This window comes from Buteo buteo, chromosome 26 (genome assembly GCF_964188355.1).
Source record: "Buteo buteo chromosome 26, bButBut1.hap1.1, whole genome shotgun sequence".
Classification (NCBI taxonomy): Eukaryota; Metazoa; Chordata; class Aves; order Accipitriformes; family Accipitridae; genus Buteo; species Buteo buteo.
The window spans coordinates 6,559,301-6,586,154 of record NC_134196.1 but is presented as its reverse complement, the minus strand read 5'-3'; positions in this window follow the sequence as shown (position 1 = coordinate 6,586,154).

The following is a 26,854-nucleotide window of genomic DNA, read 5'->3' as shown; positions in this document are numbered from 1 at the left end:
GAGAACAAAAAGCATAGAAATCCTCTCAGAAAGTTTCTGCAAGATGAGCTTTCAGAATGCAAAAAGGTCAAACATCTTAAGTAATGCTGTGGACCCACCCTCTGTTTCCACAGGACGTGTTCTCATTCGGGAAGTCTGGTGCTAATTTACTTTGAATCAAAGAGCCGGACAAGCATATCCTTCCAGTTTGGAGACACGCATCTGGTGGAGTTAAGAAGGGATTCTGCTAATGCTCAGGTAACTGCTACATGGGAAAATATTACCGCTCATTCTTCTGTTTAGCAAAAGTTATTACTCATGCGTGAGTCACAAATAAATGGAGAATAAATGGATGAGACAGAATGACCTTTTAACTCTTCATCTTCTTTTTCTACATATCAGCCTACAAAAATTTTCTGGGGTGCTGGATGCTGCAGCATAGGAGGAAAGAAACCCAACAACAAAAAAAGGAAAAAAACCCTGCTTTTGTTAGGTACGTTTGCTGGTGATTTGAATGAAATTGAGTTACTCTGCCAAATCAAAACCACGTGGTCAGGATCTTGCAGCTAGTCTTTAGGAATCCCACTGTGAGAGGCTGAAGGATGAGCCCTATCATTATTGGGTTGTCTCTGTGTTTTTATTTTTTGTTGATAAGTCTTCAAATGAACAAAAGAACATTTCATTCTCCTTTACTATCAAATGGTTGAAGTTTTTCCTGTAAGACCTTTCCACATAGACATGGAGTCAAAAATTCTATAATCTCACATCAGATCTATTACAACATCTTTTTTTCTGACATTGACTAATATAAATCTCTGTGTTTGTATAAATATTGCTTGCATCTATTGGGTGCTGCTGTAAAGATCATGCCCCTGCCCATGTCACACATTGCTTTGTAGCCTGAAACCCACTCTACTCTCCAACAAAACAAAATATTTGGTTTTACTTTCAAAACTACCATTGATTTTATCCCATTCTTCAGCTTTCATTCATAGAAAACATCATTTGCCGCTTTTAGTCAGCCAATACTGCAGCTTTTTCTTTCATTTATAATTGTAGAATCATGGAATATCTCGAGTTGGAAGGGACCCATAAGGATCATTGAGTTCAACTCCCTGATCCTCGCAGGACAACCCAAAACTAAGCCATATGACTAAGAGTGTTGTCCAGATGCTCGTTGAACTCTGGCAGGCTTGGTGCCATGAGCACTTCCCTGGGGAGCCTGTTCCAGTGACCGACCACTCTCTCAGTGAAGAACTGTTTCCTAGTGTCCAGTCTGAACTGCCCCTGATGCGGCTTCATTCCATCTCCTCGTGTTCTATCACTGGTCACCAGAGAGAGGAGATCAGCACCTTCCCCTCCGCTTCCCCCCTTGAAGAAGCTGTAGAGTGCGATGAGGTGACCCCTCAACCTTCTCTTCTCCAAGCTGAACAAGCCAAGTGACCTCAGCCGCTCCTCCCAAGTCTTGCTCTTGGGGCCTTTCACCATCTTGGTCTCCCTCCTCTGGACACGCTCTAATAGTTTCATGTCCTTCTTATGTTGAGGTGCCCCAAACTGCACACCGTAGTCTAGGTGGGGCCACACCAGTGCGGTGTAGACTGGGACAATCACCTCCCTCGACCGGCTACCTATGCCGTGCTTGGTGAACCCTGGGACATGCTTGGCCCTTTTGGCTGCCAGGCACACTGTTGACTCATATTCCACTTGTCATCAACCCAAACCCCCAGATCCATCTCGTGGGGCTGCTCTCCAGCCTCTCATCCCCCAGTTTGTACATATAGCCAGGATGACCTCGTCCCAGGTGCAGAATCCGGCACTTGCTCTTGTTAAATTTTATATGGTTGGTGATTACCCAGCTCTCTAGTCTATCCAGATCTCTCCGTAAGGCTTCGCTGCCCTCGAGGGAGTCTACAGCTCCTCCTAGTTTAGTGTCATTGGCAAACTTACTTAAAGTACATTTGAATCCTGCATCCAGATAATTTATAAAAACATTAAAGAGCATGGGTTTTCTCCTAGGTTTTAAACAAGAATGTTTGCGGTTTCTCCCATGTGTAGTTCCCCGAAACATCCCCCAGGTAATTTAATTGTTATCTTTAATGTTTTTTCTTCTAATTCTTATTTGCCATGATGACTTCAAAACTTGGAAGCAGTGGAGACACTATTATACTTACAAATATTGTGTGACCTTATACTCCTAAACTCTTACCCTTTTGTTGTATCTTACGTTTGTATCACAAACTCCCTTGAGACAGGGGCCGTTGTATATTTGTGAAGCCCTTAGTGAACTGAAATGTATTCCTATGTCACCATAGGTCCTAGAAGTTACCATATTATAGTAGTAGTGTAGCAATAGTAACTTGAACCTTTGTGTTCAAGAAAATGAGTAGTAACCCATGTGCAATACAGTTTTGCCAAGAGTAGGGCTTTCACAAGTTGCTTAGTATCCCTTAAATACAAAGCATCTGCGGAAGAGCACATTCTATTCCCTGAAGGTCTGGTTTGAGTTTAGGGAAATATTTTTTTCTCTAAGTATGAGTTTCACTAAGAGTGAAACATTGGAGGAGCATAAAATCTGCATTCTCAAAACTGTGTAAGGAGAGGTTAGACAAAGATCAGTTAGAGGTGACAGAAAATGGGCTTTGGCCTCTCAGGAGCCCTCCCTATTCTTACTGTAAATTTCACAGAGAGGTACGTATATGATATTTTTAGTGTATCATGGTTCCAGATTTCAAAACACCAGGAGAAAAACCATTATTTTTTAAAAAAAGAGGTATTTAAGAAGTGAAATAATGATGAATCAAGCCAACTTCAGAGTCAAGAAATGTAAATGATTATTAATTTGATGTCTAATATTTTTTGTGGTCTATATTATGTTTTATTTAAGAAGTGTTTTTTATTTTTAACATTATTTTTATGTTTAGTCATATAGAGAGGTCTGAAAGATTCTATTTGAACAAAGTTCTTTTTCTTTCCATATGTCTAGCTATTTTCAAGTCAAATCCCCTGTTTTTTATTAGATATTTGTCAGTGTCAGAGAAGGTAACTGGGAGTTTTGCGAGTTTTAACTAAAGGAGCAAAAGAACAGAAAACTTTTACATAGATACCTTTGTTTCTGAGACTTTTGTTTAAATAGGCTGTAAGCAAAACAAAAATGAAAGGCTTGGATTTATAGACTCATCTCTGCTTTGAACATCTGAAGCTTCACAGAACAGATAGAAAAATGCCTAAAAGGATGAGAAGATTAGTTTGATGAGAGTCATGTCAGAAGGTGAAGAAACCACTTCCATTTGTGAAGATCAGTGTAAAAGCTAACATTAAATTCTTGGAGCTTTGGCTACATCAGATGTCTGCAATAGTCAAAGCCATGTGAATGGCATTAGTCAATGTAATTAAATGTAATTCCTAGGCTGCTTTACTGTACGCACTGAGCTTTTGTACCTTTGGGCAGCAGTGATTTAGTGGAATGGAAATGTAGTCCTGATAACTGACCTTTCTCTATATTTTCTTAGCTAAACTGAGGGCAAACTTGGCATAGCTGATTTTCTGAATCAAACAATTTCACTGAATAAAAATCTCTTCCTCTTTCTGCTAACCAAATTTCAGTGAGCAGATGTTTTCATTTCTTAAACATACCCTTTTGCTCATCTTCTGAATGTCTCCGAATCCATAGTACCTTCATTTTTCTTGTGAAAACGCAACGTGGAGATAAAATTAGGGGTTTTGTAAATCAAAAAAGAAGAATTTTATCACAATTCTATTTGTATCACATTCACACCACACTTTGGGTGATTGTGCTGGTTTTGGCTGCACAATCCACATTAAATTGGATCCACATTAAACCACTATAAGCTGGCACTGAGACCGTGGGAGAAGAAAATAAAAAATGAGGGTATGTTAATGGTTTTTGTTTGATCTAGAAAGCTTTTACAATTACAGGATTCCTATCACCACTTTCTTAATGAAGGGTAAATGACAGTGTTGGCATTGCTATTGTGATACTTTTAGGGGTTTTATGTTTTTAAAAAAACTGTCAAAGAGGTAATTCTAATAGATTTTTCTACAGTTTGTAGCACGTTCTTTATCTGGTGTATGTTGATTCTGAACTCAGGTTTAGACAATACTGATGTCCTTATATTAGCTTTTTAGCTATTCTATTTCCATCACCACTGGCAACTAAGAGCTTAGATGATACCCACATCTCACCAGCCTCCACTGGCTCCCTGGTCCATTTGGAGAAATAACCGAAAGTAAAATTCACATTAGTACAGCTCTGTTTCATTTAACCGTTGGCACACCTCACCAAGGCAGTGTGGGCAGAGTCCTTCTGGTGTTGGCTAAGTAACAGTAAGAATCTTTAGAAGCTGAAATTATCCCTTTTTTTATTGCTAGCAAGGCAGAAAGGTTGAAAAAAACAAAGTTATTAAATACTTAGCAAAATGTTAGTTTAAATCTAGTGCCTGGCATTGTTTTTTATTTATTCCGTAATATCCATTGTAATTATTTGGGGAATTATATATGACTTAACTAAATTAATCCATAAATTTGGCTTATGGTGCAATATTACTAAGCAGGTGCTACTGCAAAATTTGTAGTTTCTGCTCGGGAGGTGCCAAACCCTGTAGCCCAACAGAACTAAGGCTGCGACAGCTCCACGCCCCCAGGTGCCACCAGTTAGCGAGGCTGAGCATGTATTCCCAGTACGCACACCCACAAACACACATGTGCAACACCACAAATACACACCTACGCACAGCCAGCCACGCTCAGCACCCACACAAACAGGACCAATGGCCTCATCCAGCTCTCCCCTCTGGCTGAGCGGGATGGAGGTCTGCTAGCGGGAATATATATGTACAAGGCGGATCCACCTAGCAGCTGGATGCAGACGGTCAATCAGCCCAGTAGCGGCCCCTGGGTCCCAGTCCCCCCAGCTGCTGGTCCCTTCTGGAGCCCAGTTCTCCTGTGGTCTCACCCTTGCAGACACACACCCCTACCTTGCTCCCAGGCCACTTCACCTACTTGCTGGCAAGTCCAGCTTGTTCCCTGCTGGTGCCCGCACACCCACTTGCACATCTGTACTTGCTCCGGGTGCTGCACCACGGACACGTGGACCTCTCGCCCCTGGTCCCGCTCCAGAGGCTGGTGTTTGCATCCACTTAGGTGTCTCCAGATGTTCTCACCTAGGACAGGGACCCTTTGTGCAGAGCGTGGCCAGGCAAGCCCGCTGACCACCCACTGTTTATGTTCCATCAGCCCACTTATGACTTTATCCCTTTGTTTTCCCATGCTTGTTCCTCCCCAAACCACGTTGATCCCTCCTTTTCCCTACCTTAACTTCTACCCCTAAACATCCCACAATATGTCTTGTGCAATCTCAAAATGCTCTTCCCCTGCATCACACAGTGTCCCTCAGACCCCTAGGCAGTAACCCTCCTGAAAGATGCTCCAGAGTTACTTCTGTTGACCCATTTTGATGGACACTGCGACTGATGCTTTCCTCGGACGGGCCCAGACAGGGTGTCCGTTCACCCAAGTCCATAATTCGGCTTCCTCTTGCTGTCATCGTATCTCTGTGCTCCTCTGTGTTGTATACATGGGCTTTGATGGGCTCTGCTCTCCTGTGATGGGCTTGTGGGTGGCCGGAGCTGGATAGGATTTGAGTTTCCCTACCTGCCATTCTTCCTCTGTGCTTCTTGGTGTCTGTGGAGAACAGCATTTTATCACATAACCTAACAGCTTTGTCACTGTTTTTCCATCAGTGGGTATAACTATTAGTGGAGAAGTACAACGGAGTTCAACTATCTTTTAATATTCATTGACCCACAGTGGTTTTGTTAGAACAGAATTGGGAAAACTGGATTTTCCCATCTTAAATGTAGGGATTTAGGAAAGTAGATTGTAGGACCTGGCTGAAAAAAGTAACTTGGCGGTACATAAACTAGGCAAATCCTTGCCAACACATGTAAGAAACTGAGGACAAAGCGCTGAAAGGCATCAAACTTCAACAGTAGTGAGTGGCAAGCTACGGAAGAAGGCTGTCAAGACAGTGGATACTCTCATTACTGAGTCCCCAAAAGGTTATTCCCTATCATGTAATATATGATTTAATGGTGTAATTTTAGATGTGATATTCTAAGTGTAAATAAAATCCAGGTGTAGGCGAAGTAGATAGAGAAGGATATGAAAACACCTTAGTGAAAAAAAGAAAGTAACCTGAGTAACCATGCTAATCTGTTTAAAATTACTTAATTTTAGTCCATTCATTTTACTATTTCCTTATCTTAATATTTCTTATAAGGTCTTAGGATTTTTCAAATACTAAGCATTCGTCTACTAGAATGAGTTTAGAAAATGAATCAGACATGAATCTTTGTGTTAATAGGTGGCTCATTTTGATTTCAATGAGCCATTTGTTCCAAGAAAATGAGTGTTATTAATTTTAGTTGAGAAAATCAGGCATATTTCAGAATAGATTAGCATATCATTATGATATCAGGATTACATGTAATGGAACTTCTCCTGCCTATTTCTCTACTTTTTAACGAATTACACAGTGAAAAAAACCTAATCTGCATGAATGATATTTGCTATGCTAGTTCAAATATTTTGGTTATTTTTCGTTTGTTTAATTCAATATTTTAGAGGTAGGACTAAGAAAATTTTGTGCAATTAGTGAGCCACAGAACTGACCTCATCATAACCTTAAGCTCAGATATACAACCTAGAGCAGCAGATGCTGGAGTGTTTGGTTAATGCTAAATGACTTGTACGAGGGAGGAAAGTCCCTGCTGGTATGTAGTCTGTGTAAGGGTATAAAACATATGTGGGTATGAGCCCTGCCTAGAATATGGCAGTATGGTTAAAATCCTGAACCTCATATTTTATTTAAAAGAATGTGGGACAACATAGCGTGATGTTAAATCAGAACGGCTTCTAAGCCAGGCTCTTTCTTCCAACACCCATGGTTCAGCTGGGTGGGATACCTCCGGGTTGATTAAATGGAGGCAACAATTTAGTGCAACTTTCTGGTGCCAGTGTCATGGAACAGAGTTGTCATCATGACTAAATGCAGCGGTTGCATGGGGTGATGCTGTTAGGATGGTGCGTGTGGTAGTCAGCATTTTCCCGAGGGAATGAACATGGCCACTCTCACACTGCATCTCTGGGATGTTAAGCGCGATTAATACGCTCTGAATGTGATATGTTAGAAAAGTGAGGAATGTTCAAGGAAACAACTGTCTACTGGACATGGGACTCTGGAAGGTAGGATACCAGATACAGTGGATTTTAGCCTGAGACATCACCGAAGTAATTATTTTGTTTGTAAGATAGACACGTGGTGGATCTGTTCTTTCAACATTAATGCTCTTGTATTCTCCTGTTTCAATAAAGTTGGCTTTATTTATCGACAGAGGTAATACTTTTAAGAGAGGATTCATGGCTTTCTCAGTGACTTGAAAAAGAGGTGTGTGTTTTCCCAGATTTCTGGGTAGGGCTGTAAATTTTAGTCCAACCCTAGACATTTAAACCCAGCCTTTGTTACCACCATCAGCGCCTGGCAAGAAAAGCACAGTTATACACTTGTGAAAATGAATGAGCAAATGAATGTTAAAACTCCAAAGGCAATTATTATTACATGTCCTCAAGGAGTATGGCAAGAATGGCAAGAATGGCAGCTAATCGTACTCGGTAAAAATCCATGTTGTTATCCAGCCAGAGTGCTGAGCAATCATTCATCAAAGCTTCACTCACGAACAATTTATTACTTTACCTGTGGCAGTATTGTAAAAAAATTATTTTAAAAAGACCCTTGATCTTAGTTAAGACTGTGTTAGCCCCCATTATTAGCTTGTCAACTATAAACAGAAACTGTGGCTGCTCAGTGTGTGGCCATAGCTGTCGAGCTGGCATTGTCTCAACATCAGTCAGACACACCTACGGCTTGGTTTGTATTTAGAAGAGTTGTTTGGTTGTTCAAGAACCGTAAACTTGGTTTCCATACAAAACATTTATGTCAGATAGACATATAAGGACAATGGAGGTTTTCCTCTGGAAAACTTAGCGATCAGATGTCCACACTGACGTTTTATGAAATCTGCTGATCTGTTCATGTACTTTATGATGCACCTGAAGACCTTGACAAAAGCAAACAGAATAATTCTTCATTCTTGTCCTTAGATGAAATCTCAGCTAATAGTCTCTCTCAAGAGATGTCTCAAGCATAGACTCCAGTTTCCCTGTTCGGTGTGTATTCCCTATTTTTAGGGGAGTTGTTAGGAGGCAGAGGAAATATTACCAGCCAGCTGCTTGTATGTAGTCCCGTACCTGGGGCTTGGACATTGCAACAGAGGACTGCAATCATTACCTGCCTGAGCTAGAGGCATGGAAGGGAGTGACTTGTCTGAAAATTAGACCAAGACTGAGATTGTGATAGTTATAGAAACAGATGCAGAAAAAGGAAACCAAAGATGACTGAGCATAGAAGCCTGCCATTGCTTGCTAAAAATGGGAATTTAAGACAATTTTAGGCTTTCTAACTTCTGTTTGGTGATCTTATTAGATGTTACCCAGTAAGTTTACTATGAACTGTGTTTGGTTAGTAAGCTGCCATCTTTTGAAAGCAGCTCTTTTTGTTATTGTTTTCTATTCTTTTGCTACTTTCAAATCAGACTATTGCACCAAGCTGATAGAGACAGTCAGGGACTGAAACCGATAATGAATGCAGCAGTCAATTTAGTGAGCTATCGATCTGTGGGAGGCAGGCAGCATCCCATCTTCTGAGGTCTGCACTGGTTGCTTAATTGCTTCCAGAAGCTGTTTAGGATGTTATAAATCATGTAAGCCTACAAATTATTGTATTATCCAATGTCACATTACCACAGCTGCTGCTAGCAGAGGACTCAATACTCGTTTCTTTACACTCTCCCTGCCCTTTCTCCTTCTCTTTTCCCTTCTCCCTGTACACATACATGCAATCAGATGTGTTCTCTATAAATGCTCTAGGACTGTAAACATTACCTCTAGCACCACCTGAGTCTGAAACTGCCTGAGTACCATAATCTTAATTTCAGGTTGCAACAGACATCATTTTGAGAGGACAGAAAAAGGTGTTGGAAACTTTACATCCCACAAAGATGAGAGGTTGGAAAAGAGTGTCTATATTTCCTGTTTGCTGAGCTTCCAGTTAAGTTAAAGTTGATATTATTTTATGTATTGTGTTATTAATAGTTAGGCTACTTAGAGCTTTGGATAAGTGCATATTATTATTTATATTAAGTAAACATATCTTAAATTCTGGTTATAATTGCAATGCATAATGCCATTCCTCCTTAAGTATTTACCTTGAGCTCTAGATCCAGTGGAATGAATTCTAATAGTTGAAGAATAAATAACGCTAAATGTGAGTTTCATAGCTTGTAGTAAATTATAATTGCCAGTCATGTACTACTTCTGGAAAAGAAGTACAGAGTATTTTGTATTTGAATTTCCCTAGCTGAATTTATTAGGCACAAGAACTATGCGGATATCATTGCATATGAAACAAATGGCATATGCAATGAGAATCAGTCACTATTTTTCTTTAATAGAAAATATTTTTATAGACCATGGAAATATTTAATAGTACAATATGTTATATTTAAAACACAGAAAGCTATTATGATAATGACAACATAAGGTACATACCAAAAGGAGGACCATGGCACTAGACAGAATTTTCATTCTCATTCTTTCTACACATTAACATTCCTTTACTGTTGCTTGATGGTATAGATTACCATTTTATATTTTATAAAAATATTACATTAAGTGAGCAATGAAAATTATAAATACAAAAAGTTAATGTTGTTTCTTACAGGTTAACTTATTGCCTATGTCAAGTTTTTTGTAGAATAGAGATGGCAATTTTTACAATGGAATACATCTCACCTAATAATAGCTCTTAAAAATCAGTAAGCTACTCTAAGACATCTAGGCTTCCTCTACAGTTAATGGAAAGAGTTGAGGAATTCCAGCACACTCACTTGAGACATATTTTAACACTCAAAATTAAGTAGGATGAATTTACATTTCTGTATGGATATTTATGGCTATAAAATCTTTACATGTGTTAATATATCTTGCTGTTACAGCACGACAGCAGTTTTATGACTATACAGCTATCTAACTGAAGAAATAGTTTTGGATTAAGTTGTATTTGGATTGGATTCAAATCTGTCAAAAACCTATGAATTCCTTTGGTGAGATCTTGTTTTTGTATTTTGTTTGTTTCAATGTCCTCGTGAGATTTCCAGTAGTGTTCTCGGTGTGATTTGGAGGGTAAAGATTAAAAGCCAGATGTGAAAGCACAAATTTATGATTTGCTTTTTTCTTTTTTTTTTAACAAACAATCATCAGTGAAAGATACTATTTTTGCTTACATAATTTATAGGAAATATTAAAAAAATGAATAATTCTATAATTTCTACTTGCCTGTGAAATGTTTTTAAAAAGTACCATAGGGGAGAGGAATATCATGATAGTTTTAACCACAATTCAATACAGGACAAGGGAAATATATATGTAGGAACATTGGGTATGATGGTTTATCTTTAGTGTGTTGAAATTATTTTCTTCAAGTTCTTATTTAGATATGCTTTAATCTACCAATCTCAGTGCTGTATCCCAGGTGTAACCAAAAATGCATAGTAATGGTAAGGCACAAATATTTCTTTAGGAGTTACAGATGGGTGATTGTAAGAAAATATTGCAAATACATTGGAGTTATTAAACTTTCCAAGAGTTAGATATTTTAAAAATAGAAGAATGAAATTATAATTATGATAGTGAGCAATGAGCATGTAATATTTTCTGTGCCTCATGTAGTTTGAATAGATAAAAAGTTAGCCCAATATTGGAGGTATCATATGATACTAATTTTTTACAGCTGACAGCTGCTCCCCAAAGGACAGTGTATGCACATTCTAACAGTGATGGAAACATGGTATAATGATCCAAAAACATTTTACATAATATCAGAGTTCTGAAGAATATATACATAAAAAATGGAATACTCACCTTCAGCTACTAATGCACCTTTCTATAATGTTTTGCTGGCGTACAAAACAAAGTATGAAATGCTGTAGTAGACCGAGTACAGGAAATGTCTAAATAATGGTTGATGGTAATTAACTACAGGACAGTGCATTCTACTCCTGAATCTTCCACATAACATTCTCTTTTGTAGACTTGTTTAAAAAATTATGGCATAGAAAGAATTTAATTCCCAATTAGACATTAGAAACGTCATGGACCCAGACAAAGTTTCTTAGTTATATACACCATCAAATATGCTGACCCAGCTGCTAAATTTCAAATATGGTTATAAATTATGCAGCTATGCTCTGGTTTCTACTGTTCAGATATAACAAAATTCTTATGGAAAGAAATAAAATTATTTGAAATTGCATCATTAGAACAGCTTCCAAATATATCTCCAGCTATGTGGTTCTTTGTTATGGAAACATACATTTTGTTATGGGTATTGCTGACCATACTTTAAAAGCAAAATGTAATGGCTGAATTCTTATTTGAGCATAAAACTTATTTTGAACTTTTAAAAGATACAGCTATGTGTTGGGTAAGTAGTTATGCTTAAAACTCAAATTGTGGCATGGGAAAATACTTTTTTCAATATAACAGATGCCTTTCAATGTCTTCAGGGGAAGTTAAATGATTTTACTGACATCAAAAGAATGTAATTAAACACCTATGATGGCTAAACAAAATAATAGCAAGTACAGGCTTCTTCACATTACATTAGGTAACTATACTCTCACAAATGGGTTGGGCATCTCCTCTGACAGCTCATATATGAAATTTGATTTGGATTAATTAAAATTTGTGGTGAAAATAGCACGTACATTTATTCCACATCAGAAAAAAAGAAAATAACTAACAATTTATCTCTAAGTGTGGGCTTGCTACTTTGAGCAGCTTTCTAGTAGAAAAGTTGTTGCCTGTCTACTACGAAGTGTACTGTAATTGAAAACACAAATAAAAGTACAGAAGAGAATGTCATATGGCGGATCACTACAAAAGCATGCTAGACAAGAATCCTCAGTATAGAATTTAAGTAGAGAAGAACTTCAGGAGCCAAAATTTGTTTGCCTAAATTTTTGGGGCCTGAAATTTTGATTCCTCAACTAGTAGTAAGTGTATTTTCCATCTTTAACTTATTTGATCCTCTAATAACCATGTTCCATATGGCTTTTAATTTCTACTTTGTCTCTAAATGTACCCTCATGCAGAGATCCACTCTGTGGCTGCCTAACATGGGATGTGGGATGCATCAACTTCTCCTTACCAGTCCCGACACTTTGTAGAGTAGGACTATGTGTAAGACAAATTGTTTAGATGTCTAGCTTTAGGTGGCTGAAGTTACATAAGACTGGCGTTGTTTTAATATGACTGGAAAATGTACACCTTGTCTACAACAATTACTTGATCAGCTAGCAACTGCCACAGGTTAAGAGAGACCCCTTTTTTTCTGTATTATGATGATATCTTCATTGGAGAGGTAATAAAATTTCATCTAATACATGAAGTCATTTTCCCAAATTACTTCTTTGATTTTCCAGTCTTTAAATCTCAAATATTATTCCCTATTAAGTCCCCAAGACACCATAAGAATGTAAGATTTTCTGCCTCTGACAATGGCCAAAAGATATTTAGAGAAAACCTATATATGGAGTAGCTGGATGCAAATTCTTTCTCCCTGTCTTCCTCCACTCCTCCTCTTCCAAGGCACCTGCTGGTAAGTAGGTTAGGGATTTCCATTTAGCTGAATCAGAGGGTTCTGATGTAAAAATTATTTTGCCTTGCATAACAAATCAAGTTACCTAGTACTGTTTGATGACATTCAGAATAAAACCAGTTCTTTGGGTTTGAATGCTTTGAGAACAATGCAGATATGCAGCTCTGTCTCTACTCTACAGCAAAGACCATGCACTCCTTATTTCCCACAAGTGAGAGCAGTGGTTTACATGTTTTTTCCATGAAGTAGAGGCAAAGATTTAAAAGGGTGGCTGAAAAGAAGATCCATGTCATGAAATAGGAGGAGATGACGTTAACCAAGATATTCATGTGCATTTAGAAAGTGCAGAGGATGTGCTTTTGTGCATTCTGTGACAAAAAAGTACTTTCTTGCATCTTTCTTGTGTTACAATGTAAGATTTCAGCTATACATTATAGCAACGTCCCCTTCAGTTTCCTCCCAGGGCACATACAGAAAATATACACTGAGGTAGACTTTGAATAGCAAAGCCAAACATTCAGTGCAAGAGAATTTTTTATGTGTTATGTTCCATATCAGCCAGCCTGTGACTTACAGGACACAGAAAATAGACTTCAGCCAAGTGACATAAGTATTAAAGAACCATCCTAGGACTGGGAAACCAAGCAGTTTGTGTCAACAGGGTGTTCCTCCTCCTACATTACTCCAGCTCCTCCGACAAGGTATTATCACAATTGATAAATGATACTTTGTGACTCTACCACAGCTTGCTATTGGCAATTTACACAGTTTTTAAGTTTTTAAATGATTGTTTGGCAAAGGCCTACTGCACATGCAATGGTGATTTTATAATATAGAGACTAGCCTAGCTGCTATACAAAACAAACGACAAAGGGGAAGGTTGAAAAAAGCATTCACAGGTTTAATGAACTTGTGTTATCGTAGGCAATCTATTAATAATGACAAGAACTAGAGGTCTCACGTGGCTAATTCTAAAACATCCTCAAAATTTCTAAACATCTTTGTTTTGTGAAAATCTAAACCTAAAGCATGGTCATAACCAGCCCAGTGGAATGGTAACATAAGCCTCGTTCTGACAGACAGAGGGAATTACAAACAGGATTAAAAATAAATACTGGCAGAGTTATGAGTGATCTTATCACGGAATTGGAATAATTCAGGCTGGATGGGACCTCAGGGGGTCTTTAGTCCAACCTCCTGCTTAAAGCAGAATCAACTCTGTGATCAGACCCGGCTGCTCAGGTCTTCATCCAGCCAGACAAACCTCCAAGGACAGAGATTACCCAGCCTCTCTGGGCACCCTGTTCCAAACCTCGGTTAGTGTCAGAGTGAGGGTTTTTTTCCTTATGTAAAGTTGGCATCTCGTTTTCCCTTGTTCTCTTGTCACACACCTCAGTAGAGAGTCTGACTGTTGATAACCTCCCCTTAGGTACTGGAAAGCTGCTATTAAGTCCCTGCAAAGCCTTCGTGCCAAGCAAGCCCTTCCCTCAGCCCCTTCCCTCATCTATCATTATGTTCCAGTGAATCACATTTTCAGTATGCATATAGAATAGAATACATAAAAGAAAAATATACATGTGATTATTTAAAAAGATCCTATCATCAAGCCAAAACCCACTTACAGCTAAATCAGATAGTAGGAAGAGTTTAGCAAGATATGAATGACATTTGGATACTACTTAAAAGCATTTTGCTAGGTGCTGTCAAGCTTGCTATCACATTATTAGGAAGACTACTCCTCAAAACCAAACAAAGATATGAAACTAAACAAAGGCCCTCAGCATTTAGAGAGGAAATGAAGAAATGAACAAAAATAATCGTAAGTGGAAGATGGGAGAAGCTAGTGCTACTGAACATCAAACAGGAAGTATGGGAAACTGATAAAGATAAAAAGTACAAAGAGAAAGTTATGGCAGAAAGTATAAAGGAAAAGATAAGTTTCCAATACATAATAGGAAAGAAAGGATTTTTAATGAGTTGTCATTTGTTTTCTTAGTAAATAGATACTGGAAGAAATTGTCAGTAAAACATTCAAGAGATTGGCCTGTTCAATAACTGCTGAATAGCTAAACCAAATGATCTGGGTGTTTACAGACCTGCCCATCCAACTTTGATTAAAGGCAAAATAGAAAGTGCTTAATACAGGACATTATTAATAAAACATTGAAAGGGGGTAACCTAATTAATAACGGTTATAATTGGTTTATAAAAATGACAGTCATCGGTATGTTTTCCTTATGAGGTTAAAAGCATAGTTTGTAAAGGTGTTGATGCATTTTTTTGTAGAGTTTTATGAAGAGGTGTGGTACTGCACTACATTTTCATTAGGTGGATTAATGTTAGAGCAACACCAAGAATTCCGTGGCTTACAAATTACAGACCTGCAATTGCAAGCATTTCTAATGAGGTCTTACAGGAGCTTATTCTTAGTTCAACACTTTCAACATATTTTATCAATGATATGGTATGGAATTACCACTGACAAAGTTGCAACTGTGACAATAGTAAACAGTTAGGAAGACAAATCACTTAACAAGCTGGATGGTCTCAAAACACATGTGTAAAACACAATGAAGTGTAAGGTTGCACTTCTGGATAAAAAAAGACCAGGTGCGAGAGGTACCAGGTGAGAATCTATTCACCCAATACAGAGCACAGAGGCTTAAACTGATGCAGGGTCACAGTGCAAGCACATGCTCAGAGTACTGAAAAGAGCTCAGGCAGCCACTGGATATAAAAATAGTGGAATATGTTGCAAAGAGAAGCAAGACCATTTTATACCACTCCTTGTGGCACTGCTTTACTGGAATACTGCAGCCAGTTAGGAAATTAATGGTTCAAAAAGGAAGTTGAAAACTCAGAAATTGAGAAAAAGCCATGGCAAGTCTAAACTAATACAGGTTTTACCTCCTATTGGGGAAGTCAGAAGGTTGATGTAATAGTATAGTCTTTCCTGAAGATAATCTCTTAATGATAAATAATAAATCTGCTCATGCTCTGCATTCCAACAGACAAAACAAGATCTAAAAGGAAGAATGGAACAAAAATAATAGACAAATATCAATATGTCCATGGAGAAGTTTACAAAGATATTTCGTGGATTTTTTCTTCACTGGAAACTTTTAAATTGAGGTTGCACGTAATTGAAAGAGAGATGCTGTAGCTCATCCATAGCTTTTGGACTGGATGCAATAACTGACTCAGGTAAGTCTCACAATTTGTCATGTGGGACAGGTTAAAGATGAACATAAGAGTCTTTCATAGCCTTAAAATCAATTAAGTATGGGGAATGCAGGGTGACAGCTCCATATGGTCAATTCAATTAAGATGAAGATGTCGATCAGTGTTGTTTGGGGAAGAAGTGCTCCTTACTGTTCCATTGGCAATTAAAGTAGCTTTCTAGCATAAGTTTTGATATTGATTGCTAAGTGCTAGAATAAGCTTAGCAAATAGCAAAGCTGTGAGTGCCGTACCCATGTTGCCAATCACTAAACTCAGCGTGTGCCTTCTCTGTTGCTGATATACCCACTTGCTATATCAAGCAGGCTGAAATATATGGATAGCTGACTGGGGTTTGGGGGTTTTTTGGAAGTTAGATTTGGCAAATACTGATTCGATTACACAAAACATAGTCCTGTGCACAAGTTAAGCACCATGATTTTGCTGTGAATGATTGGAAGAACGAATAATACAGATTTTGAAACTTCCTATAAAATAAGGATTTTTTTTTAAAAGAAGAATGTTTGTGCTTTCTGGCTTGTTTGATTTTGAAAGATTCCATCTTCTTTTCTTGTAATTATTCTTTGTAACTGAATTTCTTATTCACCAAGGGCTAATTATTAATTATATTTTGTAAAGTGAGTTCCTTAAAGTATTTGCTTTGAAGGTGGCTGTTGCCTCCCATTGTTTTGGAATGAGGTTAAGCTTCTCTTCAAGTAAGATGGTGAGTTTAAAAACATAAAAGTAGTCCTTTGTGTGTTTAGTTTAAGTGAATGTAAAAATGTGTGAATGCAAAATAACGTATGAAAGAGAGTAACAGGAGATAAGGGTGAGAGTGCAGAAAACGCTTTCCACAGTGGTAAAGCGGAATTATACTAGTTACTTTTTCCAGCAAAAGTTAAATAAGTTAAAAAGGTAAAAGCAAACACTGCTTAAGACCAGTTATAGTCACCAGTGTACGCCATAGATTAGAATACCTGCTACAATGTGGAATCTTTAAAATAAACTGGATGATTTTTCTGTAAAGAATATGCTTGTTCAATATGAATTTGTTTAAGAAGACTGAAATATTAATCTTTGGTTATAATCAAATAATAACTTGCTGTGCTACAAACATTTTTGCTTCCTATTGAATCAGGTCGGAGTTGTGCTTATCTTCTCTAAGGCAGACTTGTATTTCATTAAATACGGTGTATCAAGCATGCTGGGCAACAGATAACAAATGTACTTTGTAGCCCCGAACCATTTTGCTTTTTCTTAGAGTCTCTTTGTGTCTGTGTTACCTTACTTTGTAAAAAATTAAGCTTCTGCTAAGGAATTATATATGATTTTGGACTACTGCCAATGATCTGAAGAATGATAGACTTTGATTATAGGAAAGTGAAATAAAATTCAGGGCATCAAGACAACTGATATGTTAAAAGCACAAAGCAATATTAGGGCATAAGGATTTGGATTACATGAATAATGTCATTAAATGAAAGCTAGTTTAATGAAATATGTGTTATCTGGAAAATTATTTGATTTGTATATGTGATTAAGTGCTCCCAGGTGAATGTCCAGGTAGTTCAGGGAATGACATGCAATATTTGTGACCCTTTAAAAGGATGTTGTACAACAGATATATGTATACAAGCAAATTTAATAATTTGTTATTCACTGCTTCATGGCTAGCACATCAACTGAATGGATGATTATAAGAATTGCTGGCATTTGACTGTATGCTTAATGTATGGATAATAACCAGTTAAGAAGGGCATGATAAATATGTGGAGGAAGACAGTAACCACTAGAAGAATGTGTGGCAGAGTATAATGGCAATAACATAGTACTTGCCTGGGGAAGCAGGGTGTTTTAATCTTTGTATTCCAGTTGCTGCAAGAGTCAGACATCATATTTTACTGTTTGATAACCAATACCAGTGCTATGCTTGCCTTCTCTCATATGCTCTAGTTAAGAACCTCAGTATGATCAAGTCTGGTGGCTAGGCAAGCATTAACAAGTATGAGCCACTGAAGCACAATTAGAAGCAGACTCGTTGGCGGTAAATTACTAACTGTAATTTGCAATGCCTAAAGGACAGTGGAGCTTCTTGAGCCCCCAGACTGCTCAGTGTATAAAGTACACCTGCTGTATATGAATAAAAACTACTTGCCCTTTTCTGGGACTTCTCAACAGGCAAGTCTTCCATTCTCAGGGAAGTGCTTTATTAGAAGAGTATTTTACTCTTAGTCTAGTTGCCTGAAACATTCAGTGCTGATCTGAAATGTATGGATGATTATGCATCTTTATATGTAGATTTTGAAAGGGGGTAAAACTTACTACCCCATTTCAACACCAACCAATCAATGCAGTGCAAGCTGATGTTGTGTTTAAGCCCACTCCTGTTACTCCTTCTATGTGTCATATCCTTTCCACATTGGAGTTGGGCCAGGAGTATTTTTGAGTTTGCTTTCTAAAATGTCAGTGGCTCTTTTGTAGCTATAGTTCTCTTTTAGCTGTACAAACACACCTCTTGAACATAAAAGTTTCTCAGAGATTATAAATATTTACTTTTATAGCATAACTTCCTCCCTACCAACTAAGCTCCAAATCAAAATGACTATCAAATGGAAGATTTTTTTTTTAATCCAGTATAATTTACCTAAGCTGCGTGGGTTAAAGTGCCTGTGTCCAATTAAAAATTATTATCCTGTGAGCTGCTATCTACATTGTATATGACTTGACAACAGACACTTTCTTTATAAGTGCTGTCATCAGAATAGCACTCAGTGTATCAAAGGATATATCAGACATATTGATTCTTGCCAAGGAATTGTCTTGTTCTTTACCAAAAATCTGCCTGAAGAAAAGCATTGACATTCTGGTATCAAACCCCTCCCTTCATTTTTCAGTTCCTTGATATTCACAGCTCAGGAGACCTCTGATTTGTGCAATCCCATTCAGCAAATTCACAACACAGTTTCCCAAAAGCATAATTTAGATGCCTGTTTAGCTTAGCTTTTCATGATTTTGTTTCTAAATTCCTATGCACTTGAATGATAGTAATCCAAACAGTTGTAAATCTTCTAGACCATTATAACCAGAACTAAGAACCTTACCAGTAGTTCAGCTAAATAAAGTATGTTGAAGAGATGCTGTTATTTTTAGGAGAGCATCATGGCTCCATCTGATATATATATTCTTGTTAAACCATTCTTTTATTCTTCGACTTAGGTAATTTGTCACAGTTGCTGAAATGGCTATAAATAGCATCTGAACAGCTAAGCAAATTAGTTAAGGCACTATATAATATATTTTTGACCCAACAAACTTAATTTTTCTAAATTATTATCTTCCTTGCATTGTTTATAGCTTATCAGTTTTGGTCTTTTACAAGCTGTCAGTTTGTACAGTGGTAGCATGCAGAAATATTTTGTTACATCATATAAATTCTGAGAATTCATTAAGCAGTAACAAGTCATTCATCTATGCATTTGCATACAAAGTAGGAATATAAGCACCCACCCTCTTACAGGCATGCATTTTCATGAGCTTTTAAATTCAATTTTGTATTGATATGTATGTGAACTAGTGCAATCGTATGCAGTAATGACTAGAAACTGCCTATTTGTGCCTGTTACTACTATACCTACTTAATTGCAAGCAATAGTGCACTTCTGTGAGACTTTGGTTTCACTAGTTAAGTTCCGAAAAAGCAGTCTTAAGTACCTTCCAAAAGAAATGGGAAAAACTAAAACCACAGAACTTCATTTCATCATCTGAAATCCATACCCTAAAATGGATTAATGTGCCTTCTTCCCCACTTTCTTTCTGCCTTCTGATTTCAGCGCGTGCCACGAGTGTTTATTTCAACGGGATTTTCACATTGAAATGTCCTTTAGCAACTGTAGCTTAAGCCCTACTAATCAAACCCATCGTATCTGGAAAATAACGTACAACAGGGCGGTGGGTTGACCTTGGCTGGCTGCCAGACACCCACCCAGCCACTCACCCTACTCAACAGGACAGGGGGAGAAAATAAGATGGAAAAGCCTGTGGGTCAAGGTAAAAACAGAGAGATCCCTTACTAATTATTGTCATGGGCATAGCAGACTCTATTTGGGGAAAATTAATTTCATTTATTGCCGACTAAAAATAGAGTAAGAAGGTGAGAAACAAAGACAAAAAAATAAAACACCTTCTGTAACCCCCTTTTTTTGGCTACATTTCTGACTCCTCTCCCCAAGGAGTGCAGGGGGATGAGGAATGGGGGCTTGCACTCAGTCCATAACAGCTCCTCTCTGCAGCTCCTTCCTCCTCACGCTTTTTCCCTGCTCCACCGTGGGTCCTCCACAGTCTGCCGTCCTTCAGGATAAACCTTCTCCAGCCTGGGCTCCTCTCCACGGGCCACAGTTCGTCCAGGACGTATTCACCTGCTCTGACGTGGGGTCCTCCGGAGGCTGCAGGGAGATTGCCATGGTCCTCTCCATGGGCGACAGGGAAATCTCCGCTCCAGCACCTGGGGCGCTTCCTCCCCCTCCTTCTTCTCCGACCTTGGTGTTCGCAGGATTGCTTCTCACACATTTTTTTTCCTCCATCCTCACTGCCTATGTGGTATTTCGTCCTTTCTTAAATCTGTTTTCTCAGAGGTGCCATCAGCTTGGAGGGTCTATTTTGGACCTGGTTGGACCCAGCTGTGTCTGGCACGGGGCAACCTCTGGCTCTCCGCACGGAGGCTGCCTGCTGCAGCTCTCTTGCTGCCGACACCTTCACACCTACACGCAATGCAAACGGCACATTAAAAATATTCAGCCAGCTCCAAACATAAATAGGGTCACTTAGCAACTTGCAAAAAAAAATATTTATATGTTCAATCAGAACTGTCACTCTAATATTTAATCCTTTGTTACTTTCAGAATATAATCTACACTCTATTTTCACAGATTTTAATTATGCTAAATGTTATTGAAATAAGGTTTTATTTGGTGATAATCATGCAAATGGATTTGTGTTCTCTATGGGAAATATTAAATTGCCTCAGTTAAATGTGTCTGTGATAACATTACACAGCCTCCCAAAGGGACCAGAAGCAATGTAAGAAGTGATGGCTAGAAACTCGATGTGGTTGGTTTAATCTGTTTTCACTGAGATTATTATTAATTAAATGTTACTAATACTTTCGCAAGTTACAGAAATGACCTTAGGAAATTTCTGTTAATCCTCCTAGACACCATGGTCTCAGCAAGAACAGTTCTATTTTTCCCGTTTAAGAAAATAAAATGGAGGACAGAATAGAAAAAAAGTCTTTACCATTTTGCCTTACGAGTAATTTATATACTCGTATCCAGAATCATCCTTTCCATTTTCGTTTGTATGAATGTGTCTCATTTAAATTACTCCTTTTCTATCTGATCAGAAAAATGGATGCATGAAAAGGTATGATTTGGCCTCATTGCCCCTAGGTGAAATATGTAGTTCACAGGAGCTGCTTTTCTTGTAGTATTATTAGGACTTGGTTTCTGGAAACAAAAGTAACTGCCCTAGTCATGCTTATAAATACACAATTCATTATAAAATAAATCTCTCTATTTGTTTTTCTCAATGGAAATACTTTCCAGAACAATTACTGGTTTATGTATTCACTAAATGTTCTAAATAGCTTTTTTCTCTCTTTTTTTCAATAATTAGCTTTCGAGCATGCTCTTCTTAATGTCCTGAAGGGTCTATTACAGGACCAAAACAGGCACTGCCTGCTTTTTCCCTTATCTCCTGAAGAAACTCAGAAGTGGCAGCTTTTGCTGTACAGCCATATTAACTGTTGCATTGACACAGACTGTGATAAATAAAAAGTATAAAATATCACTGCAACTGCCATATGACTTCTCAACAGAAATTGGAAGCACTCCCCTGAAATTAGAATTGCTTTCAGTTTGTATATATGAGTGCAAACATTTGAAAATTTCTGAGGAGAAAGCACATATTGTCATATCCAAAACATGGTTTAGCCACATACATAAGTAGGGTCCCTGAATGATGTTCCAAAGAATAAAGGAGTCAAAGGATTTGATGCTGGCATTTCATTCTAGGGAGACTTTGACTAGAAAAATGCACCAGGTCTTGTACTTTCAATGCTAGCGGGTGTAAAAATTAGAAGTTTCCAAGAAAATCCACATAAAATATCCAGAGGATGAGAAAACATTCCAGATGTGGAAATCCAAGCTCAATTTACAATTCTGTTACAAAGAATGTTAAGGCTTGATCATGAATTCAGTAACAGGGCTTTTCAATTTATTAAGTGCAGTTACCGCAGTGACTGTAGGTTAACACTAGGCAGAGAGATTCTAGAAATAACGTATGTACCTTTTACCACCACTGTGGGCAATTGAAGAAGGGTTCAAGTGATAAAGCTTCTTCATCACTAAATTTTTTTTAATTAATGTAAAAAATCTTTAGATTTTTTTTTTCTAAATTCCTGTGATCTAGTTCAGTACTAAATTACTCCGAAATGCCATATGGCTATGTTGTGCAAGTGAGACCATGACACCCTTTTTCTGGTTTTACAGTCAATAGATCTATAGAGTTCACCTTTGAAATCTGTGCCATTTCAAACAAGATGCTTCATAAAATCAGTTAATGCTGTTCTCTGTAGACAGACTGAATACCATAAGGATCTTGCAACTAGTTCAGTATCTATAGATAACTGCCTTCTCCTAAGTAAGGGGCACTGAGAATAATGGGGACTCAGATTTCTTCACAGAAATATGCAGTATTTTTAATATGAGGCAGAAACAGTTTTAAATTAGAAAATATACAATGAAACATTTGTGTCATTAAAAGCTAATGAGAATTTATTTGCAATGGTGGTGAAACCCCTACCCTGTTATTCCCAGGGATCCTGTAGTTTTCATAGGTAAGAAGAAGGTAGTAAATGTTAAGGTCTTCTGGGGCATGGAGATAACACATTCAGCACTATATCACCATAAAAGTGTCAATTGTTATTTGTTTCCTGGTTTTATCTTTGTAGAGGCAATGATATGACTGTATGGCTTTATTGCAAAGGAATTCAAAGCATTTCTGTTCAGAAGCAGGTAAGCTGGCCTTCTGTATGAATAGAGGTCATACAGATAGTTGAGATAAGCTTCAATTTTTGCATTCATATTGGTTATGTTATGATGAGAAGCTTATGTGAAAATTGAGTTAAAAAGATCATACTTTGCTTGAAAATAAATATGATGCACTTCAAATGCCAAAGAATGATGCGTAGGTCTTGGATATTTATAATGAGAACAAAACATTGAAATGAAGCTGAAAGGGATAAACAATTTTTGAGGGAAACTTCTACCTAGTGTAATCATAGTAGTATCCAGACTACTTGTTTACATTCATGATTCTCATGCAGAGCAAGTATATAATTTCCAGAAAATAGTGGAACCATCATTTAAGTTTGATGATTGACTACATTATTTTTTGTGCTTTATAGGAACATAAATATATGTATATAAACTAATATTTGGATTGATGTATACTTCCACTAATTAATTTTATGTAGTTAGTGGGAAAGTAGGTAACCTCCTTCCATATTCTCCTCTCATGTATGAAAATTCATTCTACCTGTGTATTTTTACAAAAATGAAAGTTGTGTAGGTATCTGGCAATTCTTGTCGTTAGCAATTCTCGTCATTGACAATTTTTGTCTCTTCTTAATTTTTCTGAATCAAGACACAAACTGCCTGTTTTCTTTTATCTTTCACCTGTAGTGCTAAATTTCCATTTATTTTCTTTATTGCTAACAGTGAATAGTAAAACTACAGAAAATCAGACAAGTGAAAAGACTGACACTTTTGTAAAATCTGTATTTAAACCTGTAGCTAGGTCAATAGCAACGCAGTTCGCAGGGACCTTCATAAGGATGATTACATCTGAAATCTGAGTCTTAGTTTGGCCTTTCCTAACTAATAGCTCAGTTAACCCAAGTTTGTCAGAGAGGACTATAATTACCTGGTTCCCAGAAGTTCAGGTATGCAGAACTAGCGGCCACAAAGAGCTGTTGGTTCTGCACAGATTTAAGATGTGTTAGTGTAGATAGGTGTTCCCGGACTCAGTATATCCAAGCTAATATGTCCAGAAAGAAGGCCACTCATCACCACAAATTAGGTCTCATGAAATAAATTAGGGTAGCTGCGCTTCTTTCTAAAGCAAAATCTCTAACTGACTTTGCTGTATCCTATCAGCATCCATACAGAAAGCACACTGGGGCCGAACCACTTTGAAATTGTTTTCCATGTAATAAGAATAATCTTCTTAAAAACCATCTGAAATGTTTGTCAGACAGAATTATTAGTCATCTAAATATTTCCATCAGATCAGTGTTTTAAGTTATTTTTATGACTGGAACATGTACTGAAGAAGAGATGCGGATGCAGGAACAGGCAGGGGGCAATACGTGTCACCACAGTACATCTCCAGAGGTGAAATTTTATACTGCACTGGCTGGTGAGAATCTGACAAGAATAAAAGTAGAGACTAAAATGCCAAAAGCTGCTTCTTGCTTCTCCCCGTCACCAGAAAGTCTTTACCTGCTGTCACATTCTGGAAACTCTTCCTCCTCGGTTTGCTGTGCCTCTTTGGTGCAGCTGAAGTTCCCCATCTTCTTTTTCTAAAAGTTTCAAAGCTTTTGTTTCCTCTGTGACATTTTGCCTGAAGGTAGCGTATTAGATTTGCGGTATGCCGAGGTTTCCTTCCCATGTTTCATTATGGTTGTTGCCTTTTTCTGCAGCAGCAGCAGCCTGTGTTTATAACTTAGCAGTTCGCTTTGTTTGCCCAACTCCCTTTGCATTCCTGGGACTTACAAGTCACTGCAGTATTAGTTCTTGTTGCCAGGGCACTTTGTATAACACTTGACTCTATTTTAATGTACACCTATTTTTGGAGCAGTGCAATGAACAGAGCTTTGCCTTAGTCGTTTATTTTGCTCAGACATGTATTTGGAAGATATTAGTTCTGTTAGGGTATCCACAGATGACAGATTTCTCCATTCATCGGTAGTAGACCAAATATGGCCAAGACCAGATGCTCACGGCTTAAATGTGAGCACAGAAAGCTTTGTACTCTGTGTGTTAGTTTAGTCCCAGACAATCTGCGTTGATAATACGTGTTCTCAGTTTCCTTTCTTTTACACTATGTTCAGTTGCTTGTCTGTGAGAGCAAGTTGGGTGTAAGGTGCTACTAATAGTGAGTGGAGTACTCTACTTTGGTGCCGTACTGTACCAGCTTTGAACTGATGTGGCCAATATAGCTCATATTCACCAATATAAAATGGTATTGCTCCCAGGGGCTAGCACAAAGCTGCTAAGCCTATACGGTGCCCTTGTATAACCAGTATACTAATGCTTGCCTTTGGCTGAACTGTCTCATCTCTTCTGCACATGCTATGCAGTCTCGAGTGAGGATACCCCAGGCTCTTTCGAGCAGAAAGTCATGAAATCTCTGGCTTCTTTAGCATGTATTACATTAGCTGACAAATACAGTGTCTGTGTGCAGGCAGGCTGGGCTGGAGGCTAAGAGGTTGGCTCTCCCCGCTGTGCTGTTTAAATCTGAGACAGGCGTTCTCACCAGGGAAAAAAGCAACCCAACGCTGTCACCAGTTAAATGAAGGACTGTTTTCTCCTAGGAATCTTTTGTATTGCCTGTATTTGAACAAGGCTTGGCTTTAAATCTCAACCGAAGTGAGGTACCTGATCACAGACTGCGAGGCAGTCCATAAAAATGGGAGTTGTGAATCTTAAAAGCACTGAGTGACAACACAACGGTTACGATCATGTGAACGATGCCTTTGTGGAAAGACTGTAATTCATGTTCATTAAAAGACAAAGTAAAATTACAGGTAGGTGTGGCAGGATTGGGAAGCTAATCTGTATTTTCACACCATTATAAAATGCCTAGATTTGCTTCTTCAGTTTTTATACAAATAGCACAACAAAACTCTTCAAGCATTCACCACTGTTAAGTTTAACTTAATCATACAGTCAGTAATTCCTGCTTCACTTTCTTTCACCTACTTCTTCCTGTCTAGTGTTTTCTCCCTATTATCTCAGCTGATGCAAACCAGTATGTTAAAATACTTTTCTGAAAATGGAATACTTCTTATCAACAGCAGTCATTTACTGTGCAATTATATCCAGCTTTTCCTGTTGTTCAGCCCATAGACCCCTGTCTCTGGTAGACTTAATTCAGTGCATTTCTGCAGCTGCATAGATTGACTGTTATTAAAAGGAAATGCAAAAATCAAAGAAACCATTTCAATATGTAAGGAACCTCTGAGGCCAGTTTTTCCCTAGAAGATCAAGGGTGGTATGGGGATGGAAAAGGGTTGGTTCATGCAGAAGGGATGTATCCTTCTGGATTTTGTTGTACAGCAATCTATCTTATATTATCTAACTGGAAAAATAATTTTCAGGTCTAAATAATAACTTCTGGTGTCTGTATCATAGATGTGAATGAGAACATAATACCTGAACAGTAGCTCAGGAAGGCATTATCCTCAAAAAGTGACAGAGGCAAAAATACTTCTAGGCATGTGAACATGATCAGTGTTATCAAACTGTTCCCCCAACAGCCATGCAAAGTAGAGAACAGGATTTTGTCTACTCAAACCCACTGTTGCATCTTGTACAACAGTGCTGGTAACGTTTACTGTTCCTCCTTTTCAATGGGTGCATCTGGCAATGGAATTCCATGTAGATGTGCTGAAAGGCATCTCTAAACCTAGGGAAGGGCAACATTGCTTTGCACAGTTATTTTCTTAAATGAAACATAATTGTTAGCACGAAGCCTTCTAACAGTTTTGGAATGTATATTGTCACTACATATCTCTCTAGGGAG